This window comes from Macaca thibetana, chromosome 15, assembly GCF_024542745.1.
Source record: "Macaca thibetana thibetana isolate TM-01 chromosome 15, ASM2454274v1, whole genome shotgun sequence".
Taxonomy (NCBI): Eukaryota; Metazoa; Chordata; class Mammalia; order Primates; family Cercopithecidae; genus Macaca; species Macaca thibetana.
In genome coordinates, this window is record NC_065592.1 from 75,084,131 (window position 1) to 75,099,991 (window position 15,861).

General features: G+C 37.5%; 1 protein-coding gene across 4 annotated transcripts in view; it reads right to left on the bottom strand.

The window, feature by feature from the left end:
• The window catches only part of RIC1 (RIC1 homolog, RAB6A GEF complex partner 1), a 153,520-nt gene that overhangs the window by 118,140 nt on the left and 19,519 nt on the right, over positions 1-15,861 (bottom strand). The window lies entirely within an intron of this gene.

Genomic DNA, 15,861 nt, shown 5'->3' on the forward strand with positions numbered 1-15,861 from the left:
GACCCCAAAATCCTCCCAGAATAAGCAACTATAGCAAGGTTAAGGATCCAAGATTAATACACAAAAGTCAATAAATTTTCTATATACCAGCAATAAAAAAGTAGAATTTGTCATTACAAAACATTTGCAGGCCAGGCGCAGTGGCTCATGCCTGTAATCCCTACACTTTGAAAGGCCAAGGCAGGCAGATCACTTAAAGTCAGGAGTTCAAGACCAGCCTGGCCAACATGGTGAAACCCATTTCTACTAAAAATACAAAAATTAGCCAGGTGTGGTGGCACACACCTGTGGTCCCAGCTACTCAGGAGACTGAGGCAGAAGAACTGCTTGAACCCAGGAGGTACAGGTTGCAGTGAGCTGAGACTGCACTACTACACTCCAGTCTAGGCAACAGAGACTCCATCTCAAAAACAAAAACAAGGCTGGGCACGGTGGCTCATGCCTGTAATACCAACACTTTGGGAGGTCGAGGCAGATGAATTGCCTGAGGCCAGGAGTTTGAGACCAGCCTGCCAACATGGTGAAACCGTTGCTCATGCCTGTAATCCCAACACTTTGGGAGGCTGAGGCAGGAAGATCACGAGGTCAAAAGTTCAAGACCAACCTGGACAACATAGTGAAACCCCATCTCTACTAAAAATACAAAAATTAGCCAGGCATGGTGGTGTGCACCTGTAGTCCCAGCTACTCAGGAGGCTGAGGCAGGAGAATCACTTGAACCCAGGAGATGGAGGTTGCAGTGAGCCGAGACTGCACCACCAGCCTGGGTGACATAGTAAAACTCTGTCTCAAAAAAAAAAAAAAAAAAAAAAAAAAAAAGAAAAAGAAAAGAAAAGAAAAAATAAATGGAGACATATTCCATGTTAATGAATACAAAGACTCAATATTGTTAATATGTCAGTTCTTCTCAACTTGATATACAGATTTAATACAATCTCAATCAAATTCCCAGAAATTTATTTTCTGGATATCAACAAACTCGCTCTGAAGTTGATATAGAGAGGCAAAAGACCAAGACTAGCAACTTAATAGTGGAGAAGACAATGTTGGAAGACCAGCACTACCTGACTTCAAGACTTACTATAAAGCTAAAGTAGTCAAGAAAGTGTGGTATTAACAAAATAATAAACAAATCAATCAATAGAACAGAATAGAGAGCCCAGAAATAGACACACACAAATATATGCCAACTGATCTTTGACAAAGGAGGAAAGGAAGTACAACAGAGAAAAGACAGTCTTTGCAACGAATAGTATTCAAACAACTGGACGTCAGCATTCACAAAAATAAATACCTGATGAACATAGATGCAAAAGTCCTCAACAAAATACTAGCAAACCAAATTCAACAATTTACCATGATCAAGTAGGACTGATCCCAGGAACGCAATGATGGTTCAACACAGACAAATCAATAAATGTGATATATCACATTAACAGAATAAAAGGCAAAACCCCATGATCATTTCAGTAGAGGCAGAAAAAACATTTCACAAAACTCAACATCTATTGACAACAACTCTCAACAAATTAAGAACAGAAAGAATGTAACTCAACACAATAAAAGCCATATATGACAAACCCACAGCTAACACTACTGAAAAAGGAAAAGCTGAAATCTTTCTAATCTAGAATAAGACAAGGATACCATTTTTCACCACTTTTATTCAACACAGTACTGGAAATCCTGGCCAGAGCAATTAGGCAAGAAAAAACAAAAAAAGAATAAAAAGTATCCAAATTAATTGGACAGGAGAAGTCAAATTAGCCCTATTTGCAGGTAATACAATCTTACATATAGAAACCCTAAAGATACCACCAAAAAAGTGGTAGAACAAAATAATTCAGTGAAGTTGTAGAATACAAAATCAACATACAAAAACCAGTAATGTCTCTATACACTAATAGTGCATTAGCTGAAAAAAGAAATCAAAACAATCCCATTTATTAATAGCTATAAAAATACCAAGGAATAAAAAATTTACTTAAAGAAGTAAAAGATCCCTACAATGAAAACTATAAAACAGTAATGAAATGAAGAAAACACAAATACATAGAAAGATAGCCCATGTTTATAGATTGGAAAAATTAATACTGTTAAATTGTCCATATGACCCAAAGTGATCTACAGATCCAATGCAATCCCTACCAAAATACCAATGATATGCCTCACAGCAGTGGAAAACACAAGCCTAAAATTCATACTGAACCACAGAGGACTTCAAATGGCCAAAGCAATCTTGAGCAAAAATAACAGTTAGTGGAATTACACTACCTGACTTCAAAATATACTACAAAGTTATATTAACCAAAATACCATGGTACTGGCAATAAAAGCAAATAAAACAATGGAACAAAATAGGCCAGAAATAAATCCATGCTTTTACAGCCAACTGATTTTCAAAACAAGTGCCAAGAGCACACATTGGAGAAAGCATAATCTAATAAATAGTGCTGAGAAACCTGGATAGCTACTTGCAAAAGAATGAAATTAGACCCTTATCTTACTATACCCAAAACTCATTTCAAAATAGATTAAAGAGGCTGGGTGCAGTGGCTCACGCCTGTAATCCCAGCACTTTGGGAGGCTGAGGTGGGCAGATCACTTGAGATCAGGAGTTCAAGACCAACCTGGCCAACATGGCAAAACCCCATCTCTACTAAAAAAAAAAAAAAAAAAAAAAAAAAGAGCTGGGCATGGTGGCACACACCTGTAATCTCAGCTACTCGAGAGGCTGAGGCAGGAGAATCACTTGAATCCAGGAGGTGGAGGCTGAAGTGAGCTGAGACACCACTGCACTTAAGAATGAAGGACAGGGTGAGACTCTGTCTCAATTAAAAAAAAAAAAAAAGATTAAAAGACTTAAATGTAAGACCCAAAACTATGAAACTACTGGAAGAAAACATAAAGGAAATGATTCCCTTATATTGGTCTGAGCAAGGAATTTTTTGGATAAGACCTGAAAAGCACAGGCAACAAAAGCAAAAATAGAGGAGGGCTTCAAGATGGCTGACTAGAGACATCAGCCCTTGCCTCCTTCACAAAGAAAAACCCAAATAGGGAGTAGTCACACTTTCAACAGAACATCTAAGACACAACACTGGAATTTAGCAGAGAAGTGACAGGGAACAGCTAAAGCAAGGAAAGAGAGGGAAGCAAGGTTGTCTGCTTGGCCTTTATCAACTTGGAGCACAGAGCAGATCTCCAGTGTGGGGGAAAGTTGAGAGATACCCAGCAGCCCACATTCCCACCATGGACTCCTGCAACCCCTAGCTTACAGAGAGGGGGTCCAGAGACTAGCACAGAGAACTTCTTAAAGACCACGTGATGACACTGCTCCAGAGAGCTCACACTGAGTCCTCTACCACCTGCATGACACCTAAACAGCTATAGCATTGTGCCATTTTCAGTCCAGCTCTTATCAGGCTGCATCCTGGCCTTGAGCACAAGAGTCCCTGCATTTCCACATTAGTAAAGCCCTACTAACATTCCCTGCATCTACCTGGGGGGCTACAGTGATGCAATGCTACTTGGACCCAGCAGAGTGGCAGAGTCCCTGGTATTAAAGCATATATAGAATCCTACACTGTGGAAAACAGGCAAGTACAATGCACTGGGGAGGGCATACTGGGGAGGCTATCACAAGGGCAAAATGAGCCAAAGCCCACACTTCTGAGAGCCTAAACCCTGTCAGCTGGGGTTGCTGCCACTGACAGCAACCCCACCTCCACAAACAGCAAGACTGAAGCACACTTGAACATGTCCTGAGACAGAATCTCCCAGCATGCCAGTGTCAATGTTTCTGACACTGCTTGGAGCAAAGCACACCATACCTGCCCCACCCCAGCCTCTGGTGTGAGGCTACCGACACAACCCTATCCCCTCCAGCAGCAGGGCCATAGCGGACATGCACATGTACTGAGGATAGCCTCTCTCTACCTATTGCTGCTACCTGAGCACTCTACCAGGGGGTCTGAAGACAGGCCCACCTGGCCTGGCACCACACACCCCCAAGTGCCCAAGCATAGAGACTGGAGCATAGAGATTGCCGCACCCTGTCTGCCACTCACACATATGCACTGCTATAGGGAAGCCTGAGAGTCAGCCCACCCAGCATGATGCTACCACCACAACTACTGCCATAGCCCATACCACACACACTGCCCAGGGACCAAAGGACCTACCCACTCACCTGGTCATCCACTGCAACCACCAGCACCTGAGCAAGCCACATGGAGGCCTAAGAATTAACCCAATTAAACCTGTTAACACCATGCCTGTGTACCCTGGGACCGAAGGACAGGCACACAGCCTGCTGCCACCACCACTGGTGCCCAAGGACTGGCCTACCTGGCATCCCACTGCCCAGGAATACTTCACCTCAGCCTCTGCTAACAACTGCACCCTAAATCACTGAGGAAATCACAGACACTACTAATGCTATAGATGGCTAAAACAGTCATATGAAAAATACACTACTGCACACACCCAGAATCAAAGACAAAGTGCCCTACCCAACCAACACCACGGATAGATCTTCAGGAAAAAGTCTACCCCCTCTGAAAGCCAATCTAAAACACTGGAAGAAGTAACTGTTACACCAGAGGTACAGACATCAACTTGTAAGTATACAAGTAACGCGAAAAAGCAAGAAATTATGACATCTCCATAGGAACACAATAATTCTCCAGCAACAGATTCTAATAAAAAAGAAATTTATGAAATGCCAGAAACAGGATTCAAAATAATACTAAAGACACTCAGTGAGATAGAGAACACAAAAATACAAAGAAATCAGAAAAACAATTCAAGATACGAATGAAAAATTCACCAAAGAGATAGATATCATAAAAAAGAAACCAAACAGAAATCCTCGAACAGAAGAATTCACTAAATGGAATAAGAAATACATTCCAGTGTTTCAACAATGGATGATATCAAGCAGAAGAATGAATTTCAGATTTTTGAAATAACTCAGAAAACAAAACAAGAATAAATAAGAATGAACAAAGCCTACATGACATATGGGACACCATAAAGTGATCTATTTGAATTTTTGTTGTTACAGACGGCAAAAAGAAGATCAAAGGAGCAGAAAAAGAACTATTTAACAAAATAATAGCTGAAAATTTCCCACGTGTAGCAAGAGATTTAACCATACAGAAACAGGAAGCTCACATATCCTCAAAGAGATACAACTCAAAAGGTCTTCATGGCACATTATAATCAAACTGTTGAAATAAGGACAGAATTCTAAAAACAGCAAAAGAAAAGAATGTAGTCACTTAAAGAATACCTCCATCAACTAACAGTGAATTTCTCAGCAAAAACCTCACAGGACAGGAGAGAATGAAACGATATATTCGAGCAGCTGAGGAAAAAACCAAACCAAACCAAAACAAAAGAAACTTGCCTGTCAAGAACACTACACCCAGCAAAGTTATCCTTCATAAAGGAAGGAGAAAGTCTTTCCCAGATGAGCAAAAACTGAGATCATTCATCACAATTACATCAGCCGTACAAAAAATGCTTAAGGGTGTTGGAAGCAAAAGGACTACGTCTACCATCATGAAAACACAAAAGTATAAAACTCTCTGGTAGAGCAAACACGTAAATGAGAAGAGAAGGGATTCAAATGTTACCACTACAGAAAATCACCAACTTATAATGCTAGCAAGAGAAAGAAAACAGCAAAGAATATACAAAACAACCAGAAAACAATTAATAAAAGGACAGGATTATGACCTCACATATCTATCTATATTTAAATATACATATATATATACACATATATATATATACACACACACACACACACAATAATATCAATAATCACCTTTTCCACTTAAAAGATACAGACTGGATGAATGGATTTGAAAACATGACCAAACTATATGCTACCTACAAAAACTCACCTTGAAAGGCACACAGACTAAAAGTAAAGAGATGGAAAAAGGAATTTCATGCAAACAGAACAAAAAGTGAGAAGTGGCAACACCTACATCAAATAAAGCAGACTTTAAATCAAAAGCAGTAAAAAGAGACAAAGAAAATCATTGTATAATGATAAAGAGATGAATTCAGCAGGAGGATATAACAATTCTAAATATATATGCACCTAACACCAGAGCACCCAAATATATAAAGATATTATTAGACCTAAAAAAAGAAGTAGACTCCAATACAATAAAAGTTGGGGCAAGGCATGGTGGCTCATGCCTGTAATCCCAGTATTTTGAGAGGCTGAGGTAGGCAGATCACTTGAGGCCAGGAGTTCAACGAGATCAGCCTGGCCAACATGGTGAAACCCTGTCTCTATTAAAAATACAAAACTTAGCTGGGTGTGGTGGCACACACCTGTAATCCCAGCTACTCAGGTGGCTGAGGCATGAGAATCACTTCAACCCAGGAGGTGGAGGTTGCAGTGAGCCGGTATCACACCACTGCACTCTAGCCTGGGTGACAGAGTGAGACCTGTATCTAATAATAATAAAATAAAATAATAGTTGGGAACTTCAGCACCCCACTATCAGCAACAGACCATTGAGACAAAAAAATTAACAAACACTGGATTTAAACTGCACTCTAGATGAAATGAACCTAACAGACATTTACAGAAAAATTTTATCTAACAGCTATGGAAATACATTCTTGTCAGCACATGAAACATTCTCCAGTGCAGACCATATGATAGGCCACGAAACAACTCTCAAAAAATTTTAAAACTCTGGGAGGCTGAAGTGGGAGGATCACTTGAGCGAGGGAGGTAAAGGCTGCAATGAGCTATGATTGTGCCACTTCATTCCAGCCTGGCAACAGAGATAGACCCTATCTCAAAAAAGAAAAAAATAAAAATAAACTCAAAACTGTATCAAATATCTTCTTAGACCACAGTAGAATCCTCAAACTAGAAATCAATACCAAGAGGAACTTAGAAAACGGTCTAAATAAATGGGAATTACATAGAATACTCCTGAATGTCCATTGGGCCAATGAATAAATTAAGAAGGAAATTTTAAAAAATTCTTGAAACAAATGAAAATGGAAACACAACATGCCAAAACCTATGAGACACAGCAAAAGCAGGGTTAAGAGAGATGTTTATAGCAATAAACATCTGCATCCAAAAAGTGGAAAGATTTCAAACAAAAAATCTAACAATGGACCTCAAGGAACTAGAAAAGCAAGAATAAACCAAATCCAAAATTAGCAGAAAGGAGGAAATAATAAAGATCAGGGGGACGGGCTGGAGCAGGAGTGTAGCCCTGGGACGTGGCCTCCTTTACTATTAAAATATATATATATTTCTGCTATAAAGTATGCATATACATACATATATATTTATACAAAGCAGAACAAAATGAAGGACACTAAAAAAAACACAAAAGATCAACAAAATGAAAAGTTGGCATCTTGAAAAGATTTTAAAAATTGGTAAACTGCTAAGTAAGAAAAAAAAAGAGAAGATCCAAAAAAAAAAATCGGAAATGAAAAAGACATTGCAACTGATACTACAGAAATACAAAAGATCAGAGACTATTATAAACTATTCACTAAAAAACTAGAAAACCTAGAGAAAAAGGGCAAATTCCTGAACATATAACAACCTACCAAGATTGGATCATGAAGACAGAAAACCCAAATAGACCAAAAACAAGTAATGAGATTGAATCAGTAATAAAAACTCTCCCGAAAAAGAGAAGCCCAGGACCAGATGACTTTAAAGTCAAATTCTACCAAACTTACAACACAAATTCTCCTCACACTTTTCCATAAAATTGAAGAGAAGGGAATTCTCCCCAACTCATTCTACAACACCTGCACTATTCTTATACCAAAGCCAGACAAGAATGCAACATAAAAAAGAAAGCCACAGGCCAATATCCCTGATGCAGGTAAATGCAAAAATCCTCAACAAAATACTAGAAAACCACATCCAACCACACATCAAAAAGATAATATACCATGATAAGTAAGATTTATCCCAGGGATGCAAGGATGGTTTAATATGGTTTGGCTCCGTGTCCCCCATCTAAATCTTGTCTCAAATTGTAATCCACACGTGTAGAGGGAAGAACCTATAATCCCCACATGTTGAGGGAGGGAGGTGATTGGATCATAGGGATGGTTTTCCCCCCACATTGTTCTCATGATAGTGAGTTCTCACACGATCTGATGGTTTCGTAAGTGGCAGTTTCCCCTGCTCCCTCTCTCTCCTGCTGCCATGTGAAGAATGCCCTTGCTTTCCCTTTGCCTCCCACCATAATTTTAAGTTTCCTGAGGCCTCCCCAGCCATGCAGAACTGTGAATCGGTTAAACCTCTTTCCTTTATAAATTACCCAGTCTTGAATATTCTTTATAGCAGTGTAAAAAATGCACTAATACATGGTTCAACATATACAAATCAATAAATGAGATGCATCACATCAACAGAGTCAAGGACAAAAAACATTATCAATAAATACAGAAAAAGCATTTAATAAAATTCAACATCATTTCATGATAAAAACTCAACAAACCAGGTATAGAAGGAACATACCTCAATGTGATACAGGCCATACATGACAAATCCACAGCTAACATCACACTGAATGTGAAAAAGCTGAAAGCCTTTCCACTAAGAACTGAAAAAGACAAAGATGCCACTTTCGCCAGCCCTATTCAACATAGTATTGGAAGTCCTAGCCAGAGCAATCAGGTAAGAAAAGGAAATAAAAGGCATCCCAGCTGGAAAAATTCAGTCAAATTGTCCCTCTTTGCAGATGGCATGATCTTATATTTAGCAAAAGCTAAAAACTCCACCAAAAAACTCTTAGATCTGCCGGGCATAGTGGCTCACGCCTGTAATTCCAGCACTTTGGGAGGCTAAGCAGATGTATCACGAGGTCAGGAATTTGAGACCAGCCTGGCCAATGTGGTGAAACCCCGTCTTTACTAAAAATACAAAAATTAGCCAGGCATGGTGCCGGATGGCCGTAGTCCCAGCTACTCGGAAGGCTGAGGCAGGAGAATCACTTGAACCCAGGAGGTGGAGGTTGCAGTGAGCCAAGATCGCGCCACTGCACTCCAGCCTGGGCAACAGAGTAAGACTCTGTCTCAAAAAAAAAAAAAAGAAAAAACAAAAACAAAAACAAAAAAACACAAAAAAACCTCTTAGATCTTATACGTAAACTCAGTAAAGCTGAAGTACACAAAATCAACATACAAAAATGACTACCATTTCTATACATCAATAATGAACTAGCTGAAAAAGAAATCAAGACGGCAATCCTATTTATAGTAGCTACAAAATTAAACTAGAATAAATTTAACCAATAAGGTAGAAGACCTCTATAAGGAAAACTACAAAACAGTGATGAAAAAACTGAAGAGGAAACAAACAGTCCATACTCATGGATCTGAGGAATTACGTTACAATGATCAAGCTGGTCAAAGTGATCTACAGATTCAACGCAATACCTATCAAAATATCAACTTCATTTTTCAAAGAAATAGAAAAAACACTTATAATATTCTCATGGAACCAAGAGAGCCCGAAAAGCCAAAGCAATCCTGATCGAAAAGAATAAAGCTGGAGGCATCTATCTGACTTCAAAACATATCAAGGCTATGTTATATAAACCAAACAATATGGTACTGATATAAAAACAGACACATGGACCAATATTCTCAACAAAACAGACAACTCAGAAATATATTCACAAATTTACAGCCAATGACTTTTCAACAAAGTTGCAAAGAATATACATTAGGGAACGAACACCTTCCTTCAATAAATGGTGCTGGAAAAACTCAACATCCATTTGCAAAAGGATGAAACTAGATGACTACCTCTCCCCATATATAAAAATCAACTCAAAATGGATTTAAGGCCTGAATGAAAGAAACAAAAGTATAAAACTACTAGAAGAAAACATAGGAGAAACATTCCAGATACGAAAAAAACAAAAATAACAAACGGGACTAAATTAAACTAAAAAAATTTCTGCATAGCAAAAGAAACATTCCAACAGAGTAAAGAAATAACCTTCCTTTTGAATGGTAGACAATATTTGCAAACTATTCATCTGACAAGAAACTAAAAACCAGAATATACAAGTAGCTCAAACAACTCAACGGTTAAACAAAACATTCCCATTAAAAAGTGGGCAAAAGACATAAACATTTTTTCAAAAGACATACGGATGGCCAACAGGTATATCAAAGAAGGCTCAACATCACTAATCATCAGGAAAATGAAAATCAAAACCACAAGATACCATCTTAACCCAGTTAGAATAGCAATTATTAAAAAGACAAATAACAGATGCTGATGAGAATGCAGAGAAAAGGGAACTCGCTGTGGTGGGAATATAAATTAGTACAGCCATTATAAAAAACAGTATGAAGATTTCTCAAAAAGTAAAAATAGAATTACCATATGATCCAGCAATCCCACTATTAAGTATTTATGCAAAAGAAACAAAATAAGTACATGAAAGGGTTATTTGCACCTCCATGTTTATAGCCACACTGTTAACATTAGCAAAGATATGGAATCAACCTAAGTGTCCACCAACAGATAATCATTTCAACTGACTCAGAAAAAAACATCTGACAAAACTCAATATCCTTTTATGCTAAAAATACTCGAAAAACTATGAATAGAAGTAAACTATCTCAAAATAATAAAAAGGCGATAGATTAAAAACCTATAGCTGGCTAGGCGTGATGGCTAACAGCTGTAATCCCAGCACTTTGGGAAGCCGAGGCAGGTGGATCACCTGAGGTCAGGAGTTCAAGACCAGCCTGGACAACATGGTGAAACCCTGTCTCTACTAAAAATACAAAAAATTAGCCAGGCATGGTGGCGGGCACCTGTAATCCCAGCTACTTGGGAGGCTGAGGCAGAAGAATTGCTTGAACCCAGGAGGTAGAGTTTGCAGTAAGCGGAGATCACACCATTGCACTCCAGCCTGGGCAACAGAGCAAGAAAAAACCAACAACGACAACAACAAAAACAAACAAACAAAAAACAAAAACAAACAAAAAAACTTGTAACCAGCATCAAACTCGATGGTGAAAAGATGGAAAGCTTTTCCTCTAAGGTCAGAATTAAGACAAAGATGCCCATTCTTACCACTTCCATTCAACATAATACTGAAAGCCCTAGCCAGAGCAATCAGCAAGGAAATGAAATAAAATAAATCTAACTTGGAAATGAGTTAGTAAAATTATATGTTTGAAGATGACAGACATGATCTTATAGAGTATCTTATCTTTAGAGTAAAGACTCTAAAGATTCCACAACAACAACAAAAAACCTATTAGAATGAATGAATTCAGGAAAACTGCAGAGTACAAAATCAACACAGAAAAATCAGCAAACCATAACATCAAAAATAATAAAGTACTTAGGACTAAACGTAATCAAGTAGGCAAAAGACTTCTATAGTGAAAACTGCAAAATACCACTGAAAGAAATTAGACACAAATAAATGAAAAGGAATCCTCTGCTCATGGATTAGAAAATTTAATACTGTTAAGATGTCAATACTACCCAAAGTGATCTACACAGTCAATGTAAGTCCTTTCAATATCCTAACAGCATTTTTAGCAGAAACAGAAAAATCCATTCTAAAATTCACATGGATTCCCAAGAGACCTCGAATAGACAAAACAAACTTGAAAATAACAAAGTTGGACGTCTCATATTTCCTGACAGCAAAACTTCCTAGTAGGCTACGGCACTCAAAATACTGTCGTACTGGCATAAAGATATACACATATAGACCAACAGAATAAAACACAGAGTCCAGAAATACATTCCTGCATAAATAGTCAAATTATTTTCCACAAGGCTACCTAGACCATTTATGGGGGAAAAGGAAAGAAAGTCTTTTCAACAAACAGCTTTGGGAAAACTGGATATCCACATGTAAAAAAATAAAGTTGGACCCTTATCTTATACCATATACAAAAATTGTCTCAAAATGATCACAACTCTAAACAGAAGACCTCACCCTATAAAACTCTTAGAAGAAAGCACAAGGCAAAAACTTCATGACTTTGGATTTGAAAACAATTTCTTGGATATGATACTGAAAGCACAGGCAACCAAAAACATAGGTAAGACAGACTTCCTCAAAATTGAAAATGTTGTGCATCAATGGCCACTACCAAGAGAGTAAAAATGTAACCCTTGAAATAGAAGAAAATACAGTCATGTGTCACTTTAACAAGAGTGGGTAAGTTCCAAGAAATGCATCACTAGGCAATTCTGTCATCATGTGAACATCACAGTGTGTACTTACACAAACCTAGATGTTACGGTCTACTACACACCTTGGCTATATGGTATACCCTATTGCTCCTAGGATACAAGCCTATATAGCATATTACTGTACTGAATACATAAGCAACTGTACCACAATGGTAAATATTTCTATATCTAAATACAACTAAACATAGAAAAAGTAATGCATTGCACTATATAAAATTTATATTGTCACTAGGCAAGAAAAAATTTTCAGCTCCATTAGAATTTTATAGGGCCACCATCATATATAATGCAGTCTGTTGACAGAAACATCTCAAAACGCCATTACGTGGAGCATAACTGTATTAAAAACCACATATCTGATAAAGGATTATACCCAGAATACATGAAGCATTACAACTCAACAAAAAATAACCTAAGAAAAACAATGGGCAAAGAACTTCAATAGACAGTCCTTCCAAGAAGGCATATAGATGACTTACAAGTACATAAAAGATGCTCGACATTAATAATCACTGGGGAGATGCAAACCAAAACCATGAGATACCACTTTGGACCCAAGGGAATGGCAATCATCAAAACAACAGAAAACAAGTACTGGCAAGGATGTGAAGAAATTGGAACCACTGTATTGCTGGTAAGAATGTAAAATGATGTAGCACTGTGGAAACACAGTATATGGCAATTTCTTAAAAAAAAAAAAAAAAAAAAAAAGGAAAATTTCTCCAAAAACAAACAAACAAAACAAGAAAACACAGAATAACGAAATGAAACAGCAAGTCCACTTCTGGGTATGTACCCAAAAGAAGTAAAGCAGGGATCTGGATATTTGTCTACCCAAGTTCACAGCAGCATTATTCACAATATCCAAGAGGTAAAAGCGGCCCATGTGTCCATCAACAGACGAATGAATAAAACAAAATACAGTATGTACATATACAATGGAATATCATTCTGCCTTAGAAGGAAGGAAATTTCGGTACATGCTACAGCATGGATAAAACTTAAGGCATGCTGAGTGCAATAAGTCAATCACAAAAAGACAAATACTGTGTGGTTCCACTTGTCTGAGGTACCTAGACTAGTCAAATTCATAAAGACAGAAAATACAATAGTAGTTTCCAGGGACTGATGGCATGAGAAAACTAGGAATTACCGTTTATGGTGCATGAAGTTTCAGTTTGAGAAAATGAAAATGAAAGTGCTGGATACTGATGGTGGTAATGGTTACATGACAATGTGAACGTACTTAACACTGCAGAACTTTGCAAATTATATATCTGCTAAATAATTTGTATCAAGGATACATAAAGAACTCTTACAACTCAATAATAAGAGAAATATTCCACTTAAACAAAAATGGTCTGGGCATCGTGGCTCACACTTGTAACCCTAACACTTTGGGAGGACAGTCCGAGGATGGGAGTTTAAGACCAGCCTGGGCAACTTACGGAGACCCTGTCTCTACGAAATTTTTAAATAAGTGAGGCATGGTGTTGTGCACCTGTAGTCCCAGCTACTAGGGAGGCTGGGGTGGAAGGATCACTTGAGCCCAAGAGTTTGAGGCTGCAGTGAGCCAAGATCAGATCACTACTTTTTGTTTGTTTGTTTTTTAAATGGACAAAGGATTTGAATAGATAATTAACTACATAGGTATAGTGAAATGGCTAATAAGATACATAAATGGAACAAGATAAATAGCTAATAAGCACATGAAACCATGCCAAACATTTTGGTCATTAAAAAAATACCAAATTAAAGCCACAAATATGACACCACTACAAACCCTCTAGAATGGATGTGGAGAAACAGAAACTTTCATACATTATTGGCAGGATTGTAAAATGCTACAGCCACTTTGGAACAAAGTTTTGCACTTTACTAAAAAGTTAAACTTGCCATATGATTTAGTAGTTGCACTCCTAGGTATCTCTCTAGAAGAACAACATTTATTCACACAAAGACATGTATACAAATGTTTACAGCAGTATTACAATGATTCAAAATGAGAGTATTATTCATAGTGACTCAAATACTCTCAACTGGTGAATGGAGATAAAAATGTGGCACACCCAACTAATGGAAAAATATTCGGCAACAAAAAGGAATACTACCACACAGACATAGAGTGTGAAATAATAGATGTTAGACTCAGAAGGATGAGAAGGGGATAAAGGATAAGAAGTTACTTATGTGTACAATGCACATTCTTTAGCTGATGATTACACTAAAAGCCCAGACTTCACCACTGTGCAATATATCCATGTAAAAAAACTGCACTCGCACCCCTTAATTTACACATATTTTGAAAAAAGAAATATTATGACCTGGATGCACCTAAAAACATTATGCTAAATGAAAACCAAACACAAATGACTATATACCATATGATTTCATTGATACGAAAATTTCAGGAAGCTAAATCCAAATGGACAAAAGTAGGCCAAGGTTTTCTGAGGCTGGAGTGGGAGAAGAGGTTGATGACAAATGGGCATAGTACTTTTTAAGGTTGATATATATATGTTCTAAAACTAGATTGTGATGATGGATGCACAACACTATAAATTTACTAAAAATCAATGTACACTTAGATGTATGTTTATGCACCTCAAAGCTCTTAAAAATTTAAATCATAGCAAATTCTGCAGTATATCTACAATAATATCCAAATTTTCATTGGTAAATTTATGTATGATTTATGGTTGAAATAAGGTAAACCACTTGGGGGACAGTAGATTTGTGACAGCAACTCAAAGGAAAGCAATTGTAACTTAAAGGTAAGAAACCTCTCTGATTCTAACCAATTGGTCCCTGCTCATCAGTAAGAAATTTGAATGAAGAAATTGTCTTAGTTTGTGGCAGATGTAAATTCCAAAATATTTTTAAATTATAAATTTACTATATTTTTTCTGATTAAATAAATTGCCTAACAAACGAATACAGGTGGAACACTTTAATGCAGGTCCTATACCACCATTTTAGATGACATACAAATACCGAAGTAAATAATCACACATGAAAAAAATCTTTTTTCAACTCCTCTTCAATCTTTTTTATTTAGGTAAGGAGAATATCTGAATGAGGTGCTAGTTTATTTCTAAGCACCTTGCATAAAAAGGGCTAATTGTCCTTTTTAACAAAGGAGTAAGAGTTTGGCAGGAAACTATATTTTTCATAACTTTTTTTTTGAGAAAGGGTTTCACCCTGTCACCCAGGCTGGGTTGCCATAGTGCAATCATGGCTCATTGCAGCCTCAACCTCCTAGACTCAAACTACTCTGTAGTTCATCAAAATTTAAATAGTATACAGTCACCAGATTAGCTGAGACCACAGGCATGCACCACCATAGCCAGCTAATTTTTTTATTTGTATTTTTTATAGAGATGGGGGTCTCCCTATACTGTCCAGACTGATCTTGAACTCCTGGGCTCAAGTGATCCTCCCACCTAGGACCCCAAAATTGCTGACGTTACAGGTGTGAGCCACTGTGCCCAGCCTTATAAAATTGTTTTTATTGTATTCTTTCATAATACCTTCTATTCATATAAATGGTACTAGATTTCCATTTATGGTGAAAGTATAAATTCATTTATTTTGAAAGA